Source organism: Sturnira hondurensis, unplaced genomic scaffold (genome assembly GCF_014824575.4).
Source record: "Sturnira hondurensis isolate 20B ecotype Veracruz unplaced genomic scaffold, ASM1482457v3 Scaffold0020184, whole genome shotgun sequence".
NCBI lineage: Eukaryota > Metazoa > Chordata > Mammalia > Chiroptera > Phyllostomidae > Sturnira > Sturnira hondurensis.
The window spans coordinates 1685125-1707983 of NW_028092815.1; positions in this window are offsets into that span (position 1 = coordinate 1685125).

Genomic DNA, 22859 nt, shown 5'->3' on the forward strand with positions numbered 1-22859 from the left:
TCCCTTTAACATTCATATAATAAGGCCTTGGTGATGGTGAACTCCTTGAATTTGATCTTATCTGAGAAGCACTTTATCTGTCCTTCCATTCTAAATGAAAGCTTTGCTGGATAAAGCAATCTTGGCTGTAGGTCTTTGGATTTCATGACTTGGAATACTTCTTTCCAGCCCCTTCTTGCCTGTAAGGTCTCTTTTGAGAAATCCGCTGACAGTCTGATGGGAAGTCCTTTGTAGGTGACTTCCGCCTTGTCTCTTACTGCTTCTAGGATTCTCTCCATCTTAATCTTGGCTAATGTAATTATGATGTGCCTTGGTGTGTTCCTTCTTGGGTCCACCTTCTTTGGGACTCTCTGAGCTTCCTGGATTTCCTGGAAATGTATTTTCTTTGCCAGACTGGGGAAGTTCCCCTTTATTGTTTGTTCAAATAAGTTTTCCACTCGTGGCTATTCCTCTTCCCCTTCTGGTACCCCTATAATTCGGATGTTGGAATGTTTAAAGATGTCCTGGAGGTTCCTAAGCCTCTCCTCATTTTTTTTGAATTCTTGTTTCTTCATATTTTTCTGTTTGTTCATTTTTTTCTTCCTTCTGGTCCACTCCCTTGATTTGAGTCCCAGTTTCCTTTCCATCACTATTGGTTTCCTGTGCATTTCCCTTCATTTCAATTAATTTAGCCTTCATTTTTTCCTCTAATTTGTGACTAAAAGCAACTAGTTCTGCGAGCGTCCTGATCAACAGTATTTTGAACTGTGTATCTGAGAGGTTGGCTATTTCTTGGTCGCTTAGAGTTATTGGCTCTGGGGCTTTGAGTTCTTGAGCCATATTTTGGTCTGTTCGTGCCTGGTATGTATGAGTTCTTGAGCCATATTTTGGTCTGTTCGTGCGTAGGTGTTCACCAGGGCGGGGCAACTCAGTCGCTGGGTTGTGAGGCTGTATGTGGGGGCAGGGTCCAAAAGGGGCAATGGTGGTCCCCTCTGCTGCTTCCCGCAGCTGGGGCCTGTGCAGTCTGTCTCACTACTCCCTCCTTAGCTGGTTATCTGCGCACAAATGTGTGACTGCGGTCAGCCTGCTGCCTTACGCCCTCACTGGGTCTTCCTGTTGCTGTTGCTACCCAACACCTGGGATCTGCCCACAGCTGCCTGCGCGCCTGGGTCAGGAGATCTTTCACGCTGGACCCTGCTCCACTGCTGGCTCCGCCCCTCTTCCTGGTCTGGCTGAAAGGTTTGTTATTGTCGGACTTCTGTATAGTTCACTTTTCTGTGTTTTGGCTGCTTTTTTGTTTACTAAAACTTTGTTGTCTTTAAACTCGGTTGTGGGAGAAGGCACAGTGTTTCCACCTACACCTCCATCTTGGTGGAAGTCCTGTTGTACAAAAACTTTTAGTCTGATGTAGTCTCATTTGTTCATAGTTTTGTTTGTTTCCCTTGACCAAAGGAATGCATCCCAAAAAATATATATCACTGATAGCGATGTAAAAGATTTTCCTGCCCATGTTTTTTTCTAAGAGTTTTATCGTTTCAAGTCATATTTTCCTTAATCCATTTTGAGTTTATTCTTATATATGGTGCAGAAAATGCTTCAGTTTCATTTTTGTGTATATGTATGACAGTTTTCCAAAATAATTTATTGAAGAAACTGTCTTTATCTCATTGATATTCTTGCTTCTTTTGTCATAGATTAATTGACCATATGTGCATAAGTTTGTTCCTGAGCTCTCTGTTCTGCTCCATTGATCTGTGTGGCCATTTTTTTTTTTTGCCAGTATTGTGCTCTTTTGTAGTGTAGTTTGATATTAGGTAATGTGCTTTCACTTTGTTCTTTCCCAAGATCATTGTTCTTATTAAGGGACATTTTTGGTTCCACACATATTTTAGGATTATTTGTCCCAGTTCTGTGAAAAATGCCATTGGTATATTCATAGGAATTGCATTCAATCTGTAGAATGCTTTGGGTAGTATGGACATTTTAGCAGTGTTCATTCTGACCTTGAGCATGATATATGTTTCATTTATTTACATCTTCAATTTTATCTTCAATGTGTTATAATCTTCTAAGTAAGGGTTTTTACCTCCTTGTTATTCGTAGGTTTTTTAAATATATAATTATACATGGTATTATTTTATTTCTTTTTTTCTGATAGTTTGTCATGGGTGGATAAAATAAAACCAATTTCTGAATAGTAAATTTTTTAGACAATGGGGAATGCAGGGAGAAAGAGAGACATCAATGTATGGTTGCCTCTCACATGCCCCCTTTTAGGGACCTGACTGGCCACCCAGGCATGTGCCCTGATGGGAATCCAACAGGCGACCCTTTGGTTTTCAGGCCAGTGCTCAATCCACTGAGCCTCACCAGCCAGAGCTGGATAGTAATCTTGTACCCTGCTACATGACTGATTTATCACATTTAATAGTGGTTTTTGGTAAAATACATAGGGTTCTCTTAAATAGTATCATGTCTTTCACAAAAATAACAGTTTTACTTTCTTTTTTCCCAATATGAATGTCTTTTATTTATTTATTTCTCATGTAAGTGCTCTGACTAGGACTTTCAATACTGTGTTGAAAAAAGTTGTGAAAGTGGACAACCTTATTTAGTTTCTGATCTTCAGAAAAACACTTTTTAAAGAAGATTTTATTTATTTTTAGAGAGAAGAAAAGGGAGAGAGAAACATTGATATGAGGAAAAAAAATAGTTGCCTCTTGTATCTGTCCTGATCTAGAATCAGACCTGCAGCCCGGGCACGGCATGTGCCCTCACCAGGAACTGAACCAGCACCCATTCACTTTGTGGAATGATGTCCAACCAAGGGAGCCACACCATTCAGGGCAGGCAAATACTGGTGGCTTTTCCCCACTGTGTGTGATGTTTGCCACAGGTGGCCTTTATTATGTTGTGGTGTGTTCTTTTTATTTTCATTTTACTAAGAGTTTTATCATAAATGGGTACAGAGTTTTATACAATGTATTTTTTGCATCTACTGATATGATTATTTGATTTTTATCTTTCATTTTGTTTATGTGATATATCACATTAATTGATTTGGGGATATTGAAACTTATTGCATCCCCCAAATAAATCCCACTTAGTCATGGTGTATGATCTTTTTAATGTATTGCTAAATTTGGATTGCTAATATTTTGTTGAGGATTTTTACATCTATGTTTATCAGGGATAGTGGCCTATAAATTTTTATTGTTGTATAATGTCCTTTTTTGGGGTTGTGGAACCAGGATAGTGCTGGCTTTATATAATGAGTTTGGAAGCCTTTCCTGATCTTAAATTTTTGGAATAGTTTGAGAAGGATAGGTATTGATTCATCTTTAAATGTTTGGTAAAATTCACTTGCAAAGGCATCTGGCGCAGGAGTTTTGTTTTATGGTGGTTTTTAGATTATTGAATCTACTTCTTTGTAATTTGTTGAAATTCTTTATTTTGATTAAATCTTGGGAGATTACATGTTTCTAGAAATGTACCTGTTTCTTCCAGATTGTCCAATTTGTCAGCATGTAATTTTTATAGTATTTTCTTATGATCCTTTGTATATATGTGGTGTCGGTTGTTACTTATCTTCATTTCTAATTTTATTCATTACTGGGTTCTCTCTTTTTTTGTCTTGATTAGTCTGGTAAAATGTTGTTCAATTGTGTTTACATTTTCCTTTCTTTTTAAAAAGATTTTATTTATTTGTTTTTAGAGAGAGGGGAAGGGAAGGAGAAAAAGGAGAGAAACATCAGTGGTGTCTCTAATGCACGCCCTACTGGGTACTTGGCCCACAAGCCAGGCATGTGCCCTGACTGGGAATTAAACCAGCGATTTTTTGGTTCACAGGCCTGCATTCAATCCACTGAACTACACAAGCCAGGGCTGTGTTAATATTTTCTCGGCTTTATTGGTCTTTTGCATTGTATTTTAGACTCAATTTTTAAAAATTGTTCTTATCTTTATTATTTTTTTCTTCTACTAACTTTGTTGATCTTTTTGTTGTTTCTTTACATATGAGGTTAGATTATTTGAGATTTTTCTTTTTTCTTCAGGTTGGCTGTTATTGCTATGAATTTTTCTCACAGGACTGCTTCCACTGTGCCCCATTGATTTTGGGCTGTTCTGCTTTCATTTTCATTTGTCTCAAGATATATTTTCATTTCTTCCTTGATCTCATTGTTACCCATTCATTGTCTAGTAGCATGTCATTTAGCCTTCTACATGTTTGTTTGTTTTTCAGTTTTGCTTGTAATTAATTTTTAGTTTTATACCATAGTGGTCAGAAAGGACACTTGCTATGATTTCAGTCTTCTTAAATTTACTGAGATTCATTTTGTGCCATAAATATGTGGTCTATCTTGGATAATGTTTTATATGCACTTCAAATGAATGTCTATTTTGCTCTAAAAATATGTTTAAACCCACCTGGTTGCTGTTTCCTTTTTGATTTTCTATGTAGAAGATATATACATTTTAGTGGGTGTTACAGTCATTTTTTATGACTGTATTATTCTCAATCTTTCCATTTCTGAAAATCAATATTTTTTATAAATTTACAAGTTTTTGTTTTGTGTGCACAAGTGCTTACAAAGGTTCTATCCACTTGTTGGATTGATTCTTTCACCATTATTTAATGCATAGCTTTGTTTTCTATTATACCCTCTGTTTTAAAGTCTATTTTATCTGATAAAAGTATTTCTACCCTATCTTTTTAAAAATTTTATTTGCATAATTTATCTTTTTCCATTCCTTCACTTTCAGTCTGTGTCTTTTGATCTTAGGTGGGTCTCTTTTAGATACCTTGTGTATATGTCTTGTTTTCTCCATTTAGCCACCCTGTGTCTTTTGATTGGAGCATTTAGTACAGTTACATTTAAAGGAGTTAATGATCAGTAAGTATTGCCATTTTATTATTCAAATTTGGGTTTTTTTAATATTTCTTAAAGCAGTCCCTTTGACATTTATTGTATTCCCTGTTTGGTGGTAATGAACTATTTTAACTTTTTTTTGTCTCAGACCTTTTTGTCTTTCCTTCATTTTTTAAAATTTAATTTATTGGGGGTGACATTGACTTGCAATCTATACAGATTTCAAGTGTAAAACTCTATAAAACATCATCTTCACACTGCATTGTGTGCCCAATGTCCCAAAGTCTTCTTTTATATCCATTCCCCAGCCTGCATTTGCCCACCTCCATCTACTCCCCACTTCCCTTGCCTTCTGGCTATCAGCATGCTTTTTTCTGTGTCTATGTGTTATGTATATGTTTTTTGCTTATAGCCTTGCTGAGTAGAGTCCTTTTGGTTGTAGTTTCTTATTTTTCATCACTTTGAGTATTTCATGCCAATCCCTTCTAGCCTGAAAAGTTTCTGTTGACAAATCAGCTGACAGTCTTATAGGAGTTCCTCTATAGATAACTACTTTTCTTTTGCTGCTTTTAAGATTCCTTTTTTTTCTTCTTAACCATTGGCATTTTAATTATGATGAGTCTTGGTGTGTGCCTGAGTTCATCTTGTTTGGGACTCTCTGTGCTTTCTGAACTTACATATTTATTTCCTTAATGTGATTATATTTATTTGAATCAATAGTCATACGTTCAGTAATTATTTTTACAAATAAGTTTACAATCTCTTGCTCTCTCTTTTCTTCTTCTGCTACCACTATGATATATATGTTGGTACATTAGGTGTTGATCCAGAGGTCCCTAAAACTATTCTCATATAATATTTTTTTGGTGTTCTGATTGGGTATTTTCTTCCAAATTATTGATTCAATCCTTTGATTCACATAATCTGCTGTTGACTCACTCCAATATATTCTTATTTCTAACTGGTTATTTATTTATGTTTTCTATTACTTTGTTGACAATTTCACTGACTTTATATATTCTACCCCTTAGTTTATTGAACATTCTTGTAACCAATGATTTGAACTCTGTTTCTGGTATATTGCTTGTCTAGTAACTTGCTAAACTATTTCTCTAGTTCTTTCTCTGGAGTTTTCTCCTGTTCTTTTATTTTGGACATGTTTCTTTGTCCCCTTGTTTTTGCAGCCTCCCTGTGTTCATATTTATGTATTAGGTAGAGCTACTGTGTCTCCAGGGCTTGGCAGAGGGTTTTATGTAGTACATGTCCTGTGGAGCCCAGTGGTGCAGTCTTCCTGGTTACCTGAGCTGAATGCTCCAGCGGTTTCCCTCATGTAAATTTTTTCATGCCCTCCTGTCATAGTGAATCCTTGATTGCATTTTGCATATTGTGAGTGACATTGACTCTCAGGGGACTTGAGTGAGGGTTGGTCTGGATTACAGTGGATGAGTTACTGGGTTGGGGCTGGCTCCCGGGAGCAGGAGCCATTTCTCAGGGCTCTGGTCCTGGCCAAGCTTCTTTGATGTGCTGTCTGTGGAGCTGGTTGGGTGGTGCTCTTCCCATTCTGAAGCCTGCCCTAGGCTGTATCATTTCTGGAGGCTTTTGGGAGGGACACTGGTGTAAGCCAAATCCAGCTACATATTTTTGCCTTGCTTGAGGCCTCCTGGTAGGAGCTACCAATTGATGTGTTTGGTTGTCACTTTCACTGAACCTGGAGGCTCTTGCTGTGATGTGAACTGAGGCCAACTGTCTTGTGCTGGGCTAGGGACCCTCTGGTGCTCTCCACAATGTGAGTTGAAGCTCATCACCAGTTGTTCAGGGCTTCTTGCTGGTTAGTTGCAGCTATGTTCCAAGCCAAAACTGGCCCCTGCTTATGCTAGACTTGGGCCACCTCATGGGAATTACAACACAAGTTGAAACCAGTCACCACTTGTGCTGGGCTTGTCACTTAACAAGAGGTACAGGCCATACCAAGGCCAACCACTATTTGTTTGGGGTTAGTGAAACTTCCTGAGATTTCAGTTAAGTCCACAGCACAAAACAAGGCTGGTCCTGTGGGAAGCTGCTGGAAGTGGCTCAGGCTGGGTGGGCAGGTTAGTTGGAGAGGGGTCTCAGGGAATATCCCGGGCTGGGTGGACAGTGTCTCTTCTTCCCCGGGAAGAAGAGAGGGAGAGAAACATTGTTGTGTGGTTGCCTCTCACGTGCCCTCCACTGGGGACCTGGCTTGCAACCCAGGCATGTGTACTGACTGGGAATTGAACTGAAGGCCTTTGGTTTGTAGTCCAGCTCTCAATCCACTGAGCCGCACCAGCCAGTGTGAAAAAGTCTAGACTATCTTTATCAATTATTACCACATTTATCACTTACCTGGACTGCGTATACTTGAGGGGCAAACTAATTACAAATTTTTCTTCAGCAAAATTGTTTTTAGAGGCAGATGTATATTTGTATATTTGTATTTGTGTTTAGATGGAAACTGTAATATTAATTGAATATAAAGTTTAAAGTTATCATTTCTCTTGACTGTTCCACAGTAAGGCTTTTCTACATTAAGATTAGTAATTTAAACAAATTACATCCTATATTTCTATGACCTTATAAGTAAAAATATATCATTCATAATTTGTTGATATTTGTGTATATTGCAAAATAGTAACCACAATAAGTCTAATTAACATCCATCATCATATACAGTTACAAAATTATTTTTTACTTGTAATGAAAATTTTGAAGATCTGCTTTTTTAGCAACATTGAAGTATGCAATACAGTATTACTAACTATGGCAACATTGTTGTACATTATATGCCATACATTTGTGGATTGTTAAGGCTCCAGAACATACCCATATAATAACACACTGAAAGATCTGGTGGCTGCTTTCAGGGCTTGCCCAGGTGCCTATTTACCTAGATAATACCTTGTAAATGGCAGTGATGAATGGTCATGTACTTCCCAGGAGCACACATGTATTTCCAAAGGTTGTGCACATTTGAGTGATCTGCTGATGCTCTGTACAGAAGGAGCCACAGCACAGAGCAAGAGAACAACCTAAAGAGAGCAGAGTGACCTTGAGCTAGGAAGTGCTAGATAGCAGGACTCTCGTGCTTCTTAACAAATAGTCTTTCACAACAGTTCATGAACTTGGTGAACACATGATTTAGGACCTAGTGGTATTAGAGCCTTTTAGAGGACCCTGGATCCTCAGTAGCTGCTTGTACCAGAGTGAAATGGAGGGGACCCTGGAAAGAACCTGTTTCATAAAAGGATTAACATTTTCTTTAGCCTTCTCCTCAGGGGCATTTTCTCTAATTATCTGCCTTGTCACTTAAAAAGCCGTTACTGGAATTCGATAATGAGTCTCCCAGCTCCATGGATTGCGGTTCCCATTTTTTAAGGGCCTGGCTATTACATACAGAGAGAAAGGTTAGGGTAATTGCTCAAGAGCAGGGTGTTTCATCTGAAATAAACATAGATACCTAAGATTCTAGTTCTAAAATTTTATTCCCTTTCTGGGTCTGCACTGTAATTCTTTTAGATGTGGCATATGGGGTAATTTATTTATTCATTCAACATACCTATACTGAATATCACATTGTACTAGATTAGATGTTAGAGACAGTAACATAAGCACAATGTGATCTCCCCCAGCCAGGACTTCAGTCTAGAAGGAGAGAGAGAGAGATCGCAGTGCGACGTGACTAATGTCATAAGAGAAGAACAAATGGACAAGTACAGGTGACAGGTTCCAATGCTGCCTGAAGAGGCTGGAGGTAGTGATCTGGGTCCTGAAGGATCAATAGGAGCTTGCCAAGCAGCCCAAAAGGGGAAATGACATTTTCCTCATGAGTTATCTAGACAGTGCCTGGGGGCATTTTCATTGTACTTCCTAGAACTCTCCTTGATGAGAAGTTGTAGTCATCTGATGAGAGTTGCTCCATCTTCCCTCTGTATCAGAACTTCTGTATATCTTCTTCTGTCCTATCTTTCCTCTTCTTGGTTAAGAGAAAGAGTGTCTTCTCCTTGCCAAGGCTGTAGCTCCCAACTGGAGCTGCTCCACACGAACTACCCATATTTTCTGGTTTCATAAATTTTTCACAATTCTCCTATCTTCAAGTCTGGACATGTTGCCCCTGGCTGCATCATTTCTTCCAGAGCTCCCTGAACACTTCTTCCTCAAATGAAGTAGTGCACTGGTCTTCCATTTAGCCTACCAACTCCTACTTCAGGTCAGGGACTTGGTCAACCCTTTTTGTATTTCCTGTGCCTAGCAGTGCTTGACACATAGATGGTTCTCAATAAATCCTAATCCAATAAATAAAGAAGGCTTTTTAAATAAGGTATCCCAATGTTCATAGCAGCACAATTTACAATAGCCAAGTTCTGGAAACAGCCTAAGTGTCCATCAGTAAATGACTGAGTCAAAAAACTGTGGTAGTTTACACAATGGAATACTATACAGCAGAAAAAGAGAACTCCTACCTTTTGCAATAGCATAGATGGAACTGGAGAGCACTATGTTAAATGAAATAAGCCAGTTCACAAAAGGCAAATACTATATGATCTCATTTATAAGAGGAACTTAATGAACAAAAGAAACAAATGAGCAAAATAGAACCGGAAGCATGGAAACAAGGAACAGACTGACAGGGACCAGAGCGAGGAGAAGGATAAGGGTAGAAAGAAGGGGAAAAGAGCCCTGGCTGTTGTGGCTCAGTGGATTGAGCACTAGCCTGCAAATTAAAGGGTCACCAGTTCTATTACCAGTCAGGGCACATGCCTGGATTGCATACCAGGTCCCAAGTGCCAGGTGTGTGTGAGGCAACCACGCATTAATGTTTCTTTCCCTGTCTTTCTCCCTCCCTTCCCCTCTATCTGAAAATAAATAAAATCTTTTTTAAAAAAGAAAAGGAAGGGACTAATGAAGGAACGTGTGTGAATGACCCATGGACAATGACAATGCAGCCGGTAGATTAACTGTGGGGGCACTGAGTGGCCTGGGCAGAGGAGAGCAGAGGAGGAAAAACTAGAACAACTATAATAAAACAACGATAAAATATTTAATTAAAAAAACTTTCTGAATCTCCCTTTGCAGATAGTAACATGGTTGGTTCCTTTGGGGTCTTTAGATGAGAATATGGAAGGACAGTCCCTCTGTGTTTGTATTTTCTCTGTAAGGATGGTGGTAAACACGTGGTTAGGCATTCTTTAGCTGGCTTATGTCTACCTCCTCTTTGTCTGGTTAATCCTAGAGCATCCACCACACCTCCACCTCCACCCAGCAAAGGCAGAGCTAGTACCATGTTCTAGACCTTTCAGAGATACACCTTGGCCGAGATGCCTCAGGAAATGAACTCCCATCCCTATATCCTGTTTTTCCCACTGAGTCCTGGAAGTGTGATTATCTCCATGGACCTTTTTGGTCACAAAACACTGTTAATTTTTCTGTGTTCCAGCTCCAGTTATCATAATTGTTTATGTGTTTGCTTTCATAAAGCCCATTCACTTAACTGAAGCTCTGTCACATACTTTTCATTTAGACAAAGCAACAGGGGGGATTTAATAATGTTGGCAATGTAAAATGAATGATAGGTGATATTGCTAGGTTTCTGGTACCAGAATTAATAGTTTCTATATTATTTTAGTTAATTTCCAAGTGGTGGCTAATAACGCTCTAGAATTTGGGCTGACTAGATTTGAATCCTAGCTTCACTTATAGCTGCATGACTCTGGGGAACTTACTTCACTCCCTAGGCCTGTTTCCCAGTAGTACAGAGGAGCATTTACAATTTCCCAGAGTTGTTTTTAGTGGGGAATAATTAATACACATCAAGTGTTAAGCACAGTGTTTGACACATACTGAGAATGCAATAAACATCATTATTATTAATCCTCACTGTGACCTATTACAAATTATTTTAACAGATGAGTAAAGAGAGGCTTAGGGTCTAGATTCAGAGTCCACAGGGCTACCTGCCATGCATCACCACTTTGAATATTGGCAGTGATACATTCTTATCATAGTGAACCTGAAGACATGGGTCGATTTGTCTTAAAAAGTAATGAAAACTTCCTGCATGTTATTTGATAATGTGAGTAGTCTTGTTCCCAGGTGCTATGTGCCAGGCCCTCTGATCTTTCTTCCTTGTCCTTGTCCCCTCATGAAGCTATAGAAATAAATGTCTCTCTTGGCAATGGCAGTGCAGTTCCTGCTATGGCTAAGCAGTCACATCCCAGTGCTGGCCTTCCCACCAGCTGTCACACCCTCTACCTGCTACCAAGTAGCCCTGGAAGAATAATCCAAGAAATGTCCAGCCCCTGGGAACATCAAAGCCATCCCTCTCCCCACTCCTTATTCTTCCTACTGAATTCACCACTGGTTGGTGTAAACAGAGGCAAGTTAGTGCTCAGTTGTCTCACCAACTTGAGGGCAATTCAGATACATGGGAAGGGAACTCAATGGCCAGCATGCAGAGGAGGCAAAGTCTCTCACAGTGTCCAGGGGTGTGGCCCAGGACTCAGTCCCCAAAAGTACCCATGAAAAAAAATAGCAGTTCACAAGTGTAGTTATAGATGCAACACTCTGTATGGTTTCAAAAAGGAAGCCCACTGCTTCAGGTTAGTATTTTTTTGTTGTATAACAATCAGGTCTCTGTTGTGGGATTGTGTCAGAGATAAAACATCAGAAGCCTTTTCTGTTGCTGAAGAACAAATCAACCTAAATTAACACTTTAATGACCATTTTCCAATGAGAAAATAAATTCAGGCCAAAGGAAAAAAAATGAAGCAGGACACGGAGAAAAATCTTGTTGGCCAATGAAAAGAAGCAAGACATGTCTGGAGCCATGGCAATGGCGTAGAGCTTAGTTTGATTTGGAAAACAGTTTTTATTTTTCCCCCGTCCTGTGCTTGCCTTTCTCAGGGACCCAGGAGATGCTAATGAGCTTGATGAGGGGGGCCCTTTCAGAATGAAGGGCCCTCAGAAGAGAATCAAATGACTGCTTTCATGAAGTTACTTTCATAGCCTCATGTTTGAAAAATATGCAATTAAAGGAAATGCTATTACAAACAGCCCCTATATGTTGCTTTAAAGTACTATTGATTCACTGAAAAATGAGAGTTGTGCAGGATTACTATGTTAAGTGTAAACTGCAGACTGCAGGAGGAAAACTACAAATGCACGTGTGTGTGTGCACGCGCACACGCACACACACACTCTACCTATACAGAACACCAAAGAGAAGGAAAGAGGACACCTGAAATGAGTCATAAGCTCTTTATTCATTGACATATAAAATGACTTTTAGAGAAATTTTGCCCAACAGAGTTTTTAATCACTTTCTTTGCATCTTACTGTTATAAAAGTGAAACTGTTATGGGTTAAGGATTAATTTCTTGTAAACATAATATGCAGCAGGTGAAAGTCTTCATGCATGAGAATGATGGTTTTCATTGAATGCTTTTTGAGCATTTTAAGAGAAACAATAGTGATCCTGGGCAGTTTGATCTTTCATTTTCCAGGTGTTTGCTTTTACCTTGCCATCCTGCGTTAAGTTTCTTTCCATCCCACCACTTGCCTACTCGTAGCATCCTCCCTCCTCTCAGGTCACGCACCCTGTGTCATTTGGGAGATATTCAGGAAACAAGTAATGTGTGTCTTTAGTGGAGGATAAAGGAGAACTTTGTCCTTCCAAAAAAGATGAAAATATCTCTGGCTATTTTTAAGAGATATCAAAAAGTCTTTGTCGAAGTGTCCTACCTCATTCTCGTGGCAACAACAGGATGGTTTCTGGTTCTTTCCTCTTTTCTTTACTTTTATGGATTTATTTAACATTTATGAATTTATTCTATAACTGATGTATAACTGCAATTTAAAAATGCACATTCTAGTCTCCTGCATACAGATAGAGAATAAGAAAGGTGAAAGTATAATTACTGTTTTTAGGCATTTGAAATTTTTTGTTCTCCCTAGAAAAGGGCAGAGATCTGTTAGTTCCTAAATTAACCTACTAAGATGAAAATGAAACTAGATTTTTATTTTCTTTTTTAAGCTAAAATTTGATAAATATTTATGATAATGTAGACACCATATTAATTCTTTTATCTATATTTAATTCTCAAAATGAATTCATGGGTAAGCCCTATTATTATGCCCAGTTTACAGATGGGGACCTAAAAGTCTGAGAAATTTGCTTATGTCACAGAGCTCACAAGTGAGAGAGATGGGAGGCAAATACTGACTCCAGGGTCCAAGCGTGGCCCAGTCAGGCTGTTGAGGTGGTCTCCTCAGAGGGAATGGCCATGCATGAAACAGAGCTGAAGTTTGGGATCCAGTTTAGACCTGAATGAGAATGTCTTGATGGAAAACATGATAATGAAGGTAAAGAAGCCATAGCATGTTCTTAGGAGAAATACCCTTTTAGGAAAAAAATACCTCATGGGAGTAAAGGGATGAAATAGAATAGCTCTAGAATCTTTCAGGATCCCTCAATTCCGTGGGTTTGAGCCAGGCTGGCTTTAAAGGGGAAGTCAGAGACCTCCTTGCTGACAAACAGCAGAAAGGGCAGCCTGGCCACTGGGGCACGGGGCAGTGGAAACACCATAAATCACTGGGGACCCCAACACAGCAGAGGCCTCTGTGTAGCAGAACCACAAACTTCCCCTTTGGGAATAGTTTGGATGCCCCAGGGCTGACCTGCTATCCTACCTGCACTGTAACTAGGAAAATGGCTACCTCTATCTCAGAGGAATTAGAGACTCACCTGGAGCTGTGAGAGCCTGTGACCTTAAAAATAAGAGTTAGTTATTTCACTAGTAAAATATGTTTATTAGGGAATAGCAGAGTATTGCAGTTCTGGACATGCCAGCTATGGCAAAACCATATGCGATGTTGGAGAGAAAAGGCAAGGAATGTTCTTGTAGACAGGAAAGGAGAAATTGGGAGGAGTTGTTACAAAGAAAGAGTCTACTGGAGGACCCTGGGAGTTTGAAGAATGGTGTCTTCGCATTTTCTGGGTTGTGATGGTCTCTCATCAGCTGGGCTGTTGCAGAAACTCTTCCTTCCTCCTGTTGGGGTAGTCTCTTCCTACTTGAGGCAACCAACAATGAGTGGTAGGGTATCAGAACTCATGTTATCCTGACTTCAATCTTGGTTGAAGTTTCCTTTATTCACTTTTACAAGTCCCTTATTAAACTCCTGTTTCTCTGCATCCTGCTTTACTTCCTTGCACATTCTTTTTGAATGCCAGGGAAGGCAGGGTGCTCTACTTGGACCACTTTCTCTCTTCCTCTTCAGGGGTTGATTTGCTTGAGAGAGAGGCAGAATAGTAGTTAAAGGGTGTGGTCTCTGGGACCCAGTCTGCCTGGATTTGAATCTTCTTTTTAGCATTTACTAGTAAACTTGGACAGATTTTTCATTTTTGATCCCAGTTTTCTTATCAATAAGTAATAAAATCATAATAGCATCTGTTTCATAGAGTTTTTGAAAGAATTGAGTTAATGCATTTAAAGTGCCCAAAAGAGCCTGCCTGAGTTGCTTGGCTGGTGGGACTGTTGTCCTGTACAACCAGGAGGTTGTGGGTTCTAGTTCTAGTCAGGGCACATGCCTTGGCTGTAGGTTGAGGCATGTATGGGAAACAAACAATTGATGTTTTTTTTTCTCTCTCTCCTCCACCCCTTACTCTCTCTGTAAAATCAATCACCATATTAAAAGTTCAAAAAATAGCCCTGGCTGGTGTAGCTCAGTGGATTGAGCGCAGGCCTGCGAACCACACGATCGCGGTTTGATTCCCAGTCAGGGCACATGCCTGGGTTGCAGGCCAGGTTCCCAGCAGAGGACTCGCGAGAGGCAATCATACATTGATATTTCTCTCCTTCTCTCCTTCCCTTCCCCTCTAAAGATAAATTTTAAAAGGTTCAAAAAATAAAGTGCCTGGAAGAGAGGACACATTCAATAAGCATGTATTATTATTACATAATCCTTAAATTTTTAGCCTAAATTCATAGTCATCAAGTAACCTTCTGGCAGCCCCATAGATGAGGGTAGCTACTACTCTGTGCTCCTGTGGTACCCTCACTTCTCTCAGTTGAACACTATTGCTTGTTCACCTATCTTTCCTTACAAACTGACCAGGGTGGTAAAGAAAGGACCCTGCTTTGTCACCAGTACACAACATATTTTTTGTGCATGAGATTGGCCATGGAATAATATCAAAAATAGGAAAGCCGGCCTCTGTGTTAGAGGAGCAAATTAAAGTTTTATTGATGTCTCCAAGTAATGGCTTAAGAAGTTTTCTGTTAATCCAGTATAGTCTTGGACACTGGAATAGAGAAAGAGAGAAGACACATATTGCATGATCTGTACCTTCACGGGAGAGCCAAACTGGAGAACAATCTAAGATATGATTGATCAATTAATAAAACAATAAAGAGTTAAAAAAGACTAAGGAGGTTACAAAAATAGAACAATATAAAATGGAATTTTGTTGGAGAGACATAAACCAAAACCATGGCTTTTGGTGAACCTTATAGAATGCAAAGAATTCAGTAAAGCAGGAAAAGCTATTTCAGGAAGAGAGGTCAAGAGTAAAGTGCAGAGTTGGAGAAAACTAGTGAGTGAATATGAAATGGTAAGGAGAGTGTGGGGATTGACTGGAAGGTGCTAGGATTATGAATTTACAGCTGGGTAGGAGATAATCTGCACAGTGGTTACAAGCATGATTTTTTCCAGTTTTATTGAAAAAGTATGGGCTTAAATAGCATATAAGTTTAAGGTGCATTGTGTGATGACTTGATTTACATACATTGTGACATGATTACCAGAATAGTTTCAGCTAAGTTCTAGCTTTTTATATAAATACACTTAAAAGAAAAAAGAAAAAAAATCTTGTGATGACAGTTTTTAGAATTTACTGTCTTCACAACTTTCTTGTATGTCATACAAGTGTAAGTTATAGTCATCACACTGTAGACACTATATCCCCAACACTAATTAATCTTATAACTGAAAATTTGTATCTTTTGATCACCTTCCTGCATCTCCATCTCCCCTCATCTTCTGTATATGATAAACACAAGTCTAAAGTCTGATCTCAGTTGTACGAGATTCTGGTTTGGTTGTTTTTCCTTTGTTTAGGAGTTTACATATGTGAGACATACAGTATATGTCTTTTTCTGACTTATTTCATTTAGCATAATGTCTTCAAGGTTCATTCATATTTTCACAAGTGATAGAATTTCCTCATTTTTTATGGCTGTAGACTATTGTGTGTGTGTGTGTGTGTATACACACACAAATCTATATACCACATCTTTTTTTAAATATTCCTTATTCATTAGGCTATTACAGTTGTCCCATTTTTTCTCTATTATTCCCTTCCACCCTGCACCGCCACCCCCTGCATCCCCACCTTAGTTCATGTCCATGGATCATACATACAAGTTTTTTTGCTTCTCCATTTCTTATACTATTCCTAACTTCACCCTGTCTATTTCATATGTAGCATTTATGCTTCTTATTCTCTGTACCTTTTCCCCTATTCTCCCCTCTCCCTCTCCCCACTGATAACCCCCAATGTGACCTCTATTTCTGTGATTCTGTTCCTGTTGTAGTTGTTTGCATAGTTTGTTTTTGTTTTTGTATTATTTTAGGTTTGTTGTTGATAATTGTGAGTTTGTTGTCATTTTACTGCTCATAGTTTTGATTGCCTTCTTTTCTTTAGATAAGTCTCTTTAACATTTCATATAATAAGGGCTTGCTGATGATGAACTCCTTTATCTTGACCTTATCTGGGAAGCACTTTATCTGCCCACCCATTTTAAATGATAGCTTTGCTGGATAGATTAATCTTGGGTGTAGGTCCTTACCTTTCATGAGTTCAAATATTTCTTTCCAAACCCTTATTGCCCATGAGGTTTCTTTAGAGAAATCAGCTGATAGTCTTATGGGAACTCCTTTGTAGGTAACTGTCTCCTTTTCTCTTGCTGCTTTTAAGATTCTCTCCTTATGTTCACTCTTGGGTAATGTAATGATGATGTGCCTTGGTGTGTGCTTCCTTGAGTCCAACTTCTTAGGGACTCTGAGCTCCTGGACTTTCTGGAAGTCTCTTTCCTTTGCCAGATTGGGGAAGTTCTCCTTCATTATTTTTTCAAGTAAGTTTTCAATTTCTTGCTATTGTTCTTCTTATTCTGGCACCCCTATGATTCAGAGGTTGAAATATTTTAAGTTGTCCTAGAGGTTCTTAAGCCTCTCCTCTTTCTTTTGAATTCTTGTTTCTTCATTCTGTTTTGGTTGAATGTTTACTTCTTCCTTCTGCTCCAAACCATTGATTTGAGTCCTGGTTTCCTTCTTTTCACTGTTGGTTCCCTGTACATTTCCTCTATTTTGCTTTTCATAGCCTTCACTTCTTCCTCTATTTTGTGACCATATTCAACCATTTCTGTGTGCATCCTGACTATCAGTGTTTTGAACTGTGCATCTGATAATTTGACTATCTCTTCATTGCTTAGTTCTAATTTTGGAGCTTTGATCCATTCTTTCGCTTGGGCCATATTTTTTTGTTCCCACATACCAGTTAAGTTCTAAGGGGTGGAGCCTTGGGTATTCACCAGGGCGGGACAATTTACACATGACTACATTGAGGTGTTGTATGTAGGGAAGGGGGTCCAAAAGGGAGCAATGCTGCTTGCTCCTCTCTTGGCTGGCTTGGCTTTCAGTCACTTCTGCTTCTCACAAGCAAATTGAGCCCTTCTGGTGCTGATTCCCGGGTGTGTGAGCTTTTGAATGTTCTAGGACTTGGTGGGTCTCTCCTACAACTCCCCTGTAAGGCTGGGAGTTTCTCCCACTGCCACAATTCCCACAGGTTTCTACAGTCATACATTTTGAGACATTATTTCTCCTTGCTAGAACCATGGGTTGCATGGTTTGTCTCACTCCCTAGTTGTTTTTCCTGGTTTATCCTCATGCAAATGAGAGACCAGCCAGTCCACCAGCTGCCACCTTACCTACTGGGTCCGTCAGCCACTGCCTTGTCATGCATTCTCTATGCCCTGGCTGCCCATTTTTCTCCCCCCACCCACCAGTCTAGATGAATGTTTCTTCTTTAATTCCTCAGTTGCCGGACTATAATACAGTTCAATTTTCTGGCAGTTCTGATTATTTTTTGTTTTAAAATTTGTTGTTGTCCTTCTTTTGGTTGTGCAAGGAGGCAAAGTGTATCTACCTGTGCCTCCATCTTGGCCAGCAACATCTATACCACAACTTCTTTATCCATTCATTCAGTGATGGACAAATAGATTGCTTCCATATCTTGACTCTTGTAAATGTGCTGCTTAACATAAGAATGCAGATATCTTTTAAAGTAAGTGTTTTCATTTTTTTGGATATATTCTTAGTTGTGGACTCATTGGGTAATATGGTGCTTCTATTTAAAATTTTTTGAGGAATCTTCATACTGTTTTCCATGGTAGTTATTCCAATTTATAATCCCGCCAACTGTACATAAGGATTCCCTTTCTCTACATTTATAACAACAATTGTCTCTTGTCCTCTTGAGAAGTGATATCTCTTTGTGGTTTTAATTTGTGTGTTTTTTAAAATGACTAGTGATGTTGAACATCTTTTCACATACCTGTTGGCCTTTCATATATCTTCATTACAGAAATGTCTATTGAGATTTTTAGCTCATTTTCATTGGGTTATTTGTTTTTTTTGTTGTTGTTAGTAAGTTGTATGACTTTATACATTTTTATATTAATCCCTTATCAGATATATGATTTACAAATATTTTTCTCATTTTTGTAGGTTATCTTTTTTACTTTGATTTTTTACTGTGCAGAAGATATTTACTTTGATGTAGTCTCACTTGTTTATTTTTTATTTTGTTGCTTCTGCTTTAAACATCATACTCAAAAATTCATTAACAAAAACCATACCAAGGAACTTTATTCCTATATTTTCTTCTGGTAGTTTCATGGTTTTAGATCTTATATTTATCCTTAATTCATTTTGAGTTAATTTGTGTCACTTATGTGATATATAGGTGGGTCCAATTTTGTTCTTTTACATATGAATATCCAATTATCCCAACATCATTTATTGAAGAAATTGAATTGTCTTTATTTAGTATTCTTGGCTTCCATGTCAAATATTAGTAGATTATGTATGCTTATGTTTGTTTCTGGGCTCTCAATTTTGTTTGCTTTATTTGTCTGTTTTTATTCTAATATCATACTGTTTCAATTACTATAATTTTATTGCATGGTTTGAAATCAGGAAATGTGATGACTCCTATTTTGGTATTCTTTCACAGTTTTTTGGTTATTCAGGATCTTTTGTCATTCCATATAAACTTTAGGGTATCTTTTCTTCTGTAAAAAAAATGCCATTGGAATCTTGGTAGTGATTGCATTAAATCTGTAGATAGCCTTTGGTAGTACTGATATTGTTACAGAACAAATGGGGGGTGAATGATATAAAAGACACTATTTTTTTGGGAGGTTCTTCCACACCTAATGGGTACATTTTGCCTGCTGCCTGAGGAAAGATATCTCTTTTTTTTAAAAAAAATTACTTAATTATTTTTCAAGTACAGTTTTCTGTCTATTACTCCCATCCCATCCCCCCCATGCTCCCCCAATCCCTCCCATTTCCACCCTTCTTAGTTGTTGTCCATGTATCCATTATATATGTTCCTTTAAATCCCTCCCCTATTTTCCCTGAAATTCCCTCCCCTCTCCTGTCTGGTCTCTGTCCCCCTGTTCTCTATTTCAGTATCTTTGGTTATATTTTGCTTGCTTGTTTGTTTTGTTGTTTAGCTTCCTGTTAAAGGTGAGATCATATGATATTTGTCCTTCAACGTCTGTCTTATTTCACTCAGCATAATGCTTTCCAGTTCCATTTGTGCTGTTGCAAAAGGTAGGAGCTCCTTCTTTCTCTCTGCTGCATAGAATTCCATTGTGTATATGTACCATTGTTTTTTGATCCATTCATTTACTGATGGGCACATAGGTTGCTTCCAACTCTTGGCTATTGTAAATTGTGCTGCTATGAACATTGGTGTGCATAGGTTATTTTGAATTGGTGTTTTAGGGTTCTTAGGATACAATCCCAGTAGTGGAATTTCTGGGTCAAAAGGCAGGTCCAATTTTAGTTTTCTGAGAAAATTCCATACTGTTTTCCATAATGGTTGTACCAGTCTGCAATCCCACCAACAGTGGACTAGAGTCCCCTTTTCCCCACACCCTCTCCAACATTTGTTGTTTATTGCTTTGTTTATGATAGCCATTCTCACCGGTGTAAAGTGGCATCTCATTGTGATTTTAACTTGCATCTCTCTGATAGCTAGCAATATTGAGCATCTTTGCATGTGTCTCTGGATCCTCTGTATGTCCTCCTTGGAGAAGTGTCTGTTCAAGTCCTTTGCCCATTTTTTAATTGGGTTAGTTGTCTTCTTAGAGTGAAGTCATGTGAGTTCTTTGTATATTTTGGAGATTAAACCTTTGAGGTATCATTGGCAAATATGTTTTCCCATACAGTTGGTTGTCTTTTTATTTTAATGCTGTTTTCTTTAGCCACGCAGAAGCTTTTTATTTTGATGAGATCCCATTTGTTTATTCTTTCCTTTATATTCCTTGCTGTAAGGGACATATCAGTAAAAATGTTGCTGCGTGAAATATCTGATATTTTCCTGCCAATGTTCTCCTCTGGGACTTTAACGGTATCCTGGTGTACATTTAAATCTTTTATCCACCTTGAATTTATTTTGGTGTATGGTGTAAGTTGGTGCACAAGTTTCATTTTTTTGCACATAGCTGTCCAGTGCTCCCAACACCATTTGTTGAAGAGGCTATCTTTACTCCATTTTATATTACTGCCCCCTTTGTCAAATATTAATTGACTGTAGAGAGTTGGGTTTATTTCTGGGCTCGCTGTTCTGTTCCATTGGTTTATGTGCCTGTTTTTATGCCAGTACCAGGCTGTTTCAATTACAGTGGCCTTGTAATACAGTTTGATATCAGGTATTGTGATCCCTCCTACTTTGTCCTTCTTTCTCAAAATTGCAGCTGCTATTCGGTGACTTCTATGTTTCCATATAAATTTTTGAAGTGTTTGTTCTATATCTGTGAAATATGCCATTGGTACTTTAATAGGTATTGCATTGAATCTGTAAATTGCTTTGGGTAGTATGGACATTTTGATGATGTTAATTCTTCCAATCCATGAACACGGTATATGTTTCTATTTGTTTGTGTCTTCCTTGATTTCTTTCTTCAGTGTTGTGTAGTTTTCTGCATACAGGTCTTTTACGTCCTTGGTTAAGCTTATTCCTAGGTATTTTATTTTTCTTTATGCTATATGGAATGGGATTTTTTTACTTGATTTCTGCTTCTGCTTTTTCATTGCTGGTATACAAAATGCCTTTGATTTCTGGATATTGACTTTGTAACCCGCTGTTTTGCCAAATTCATTTATTAGTTCAAGCAGTTTTCTAGTAGAGTCTATAGTATTTTCCATGTACACAATCATCTCATATGCAAACAATGACAGTTTTGTTTCCTCCTTTCCAGTTTGAATGCCTTTTATTTCCTTTTGTTGCCTGATCACTGAGGCTAAAACTTCCAATACTATATTGAATAGAAGTGGTGAAAGTGGACAACCTTGTACTGTTCCTGATCTTACTGGAAAAGCTTTTAGTTTTTGCCCATTGAGTATGATGTTGGCTGTATGTCTTTCATATATAGCCTTTGTTATATTGATGAATGCTCCCTCTATTCCCACTTTGCTGAGTGCCTTTATCATAAATGGGTGTTGTACCTTATCAAAAGCTTTTTACCTGTCTATTGATATGATCATGTGATTTTTGTCCTTGATTTTACTTATGTGATGTATTACATTTAATAATTTGCTGATATTGAACCATCCTTGCATCACTGGGATGAATCCCATTTGGTCAGGATGTATGATCTTTTTGATGTATTGTTGGATGCGATTTGCCAATATTTTGTTGAGGATTTTAGCGACTATGTCCATCAGCGGTATTGGCCTAAAGTTTTCTTTCTTTGTTGTGTCTCTATCTGGTTTTGGAATTAGGATGATGCTGGCTTCATAAAAAGAGTTTGGGAGTTTTCTATCATTTTGGATTTTTTGGAATAGTCTGTGAAGAATAGGGGTTAGCTCTTCCTTAAATTCTTTGTAGAATTCTCCTGTGAAACCATCTGGTCCAGGGCTTTTGTGTGACAGGAGTTTTGTTTTTTTTTCTTAAGATTTTCTTTATTTACCTTTAGAGGGGAAGGGAAGGAGAGAGGGAGAGAAATATCAATGTTCGGTTGCCTCTTGTGCATCACTTGCTGGGAACTGGCCCACAACCCAGGCATGTGCCCTGACTGGGAATCGAACCATCATCCTCTGGTTCACAGGCCTGCGTTCAATCCACTGAGCTATGCCAGACAGGGCGTGACAGGAGTTTTTTGATTACGGCTTCAATTTCATCTGCTGTTATTGGTCTGTTCAGGTTTTCTGCTTCTTCTTCATTGAGTTTTGGAAGATTATATTTTTCTAGAAATTTGTCCATTTCACCTAGGTTTTCAAATTTCTTGGCATATAGTTCTTCATAGTAATTTCTTACAATCCTTTCTATTTCTGTGGTATCAGTTGTAATCTCTCCTCTTTCATTTCTGATTGTATTTATTCGTGTCCTCTCTCTTCTTTTCTTTTTGAGACTACGCAAAGGCTTGTCTATTTTGTTTAGCTTTTCAAAAAAAAACAACTTCTGGATTCATTGATCCTTAGAATTGTGCTTTTAGTCTCTATGTCATTTAATTCCGCTCCGATCTTCATTGTTTCCTTCCTTCTACTTGCTCTGGGCTGTCTTTGTTGTTGTTCCTCGAGTTCTTGCAGGCATGGGGTTAGGTTATTTGTTTGAAAATTTTCTGTCTTCTTTAGGTACGCCTGTATTGCTGTGAACTTCCCTTTCAGGACTGCCTTCACTGTGTCCCATAAGTTTTGGTTTGTTGT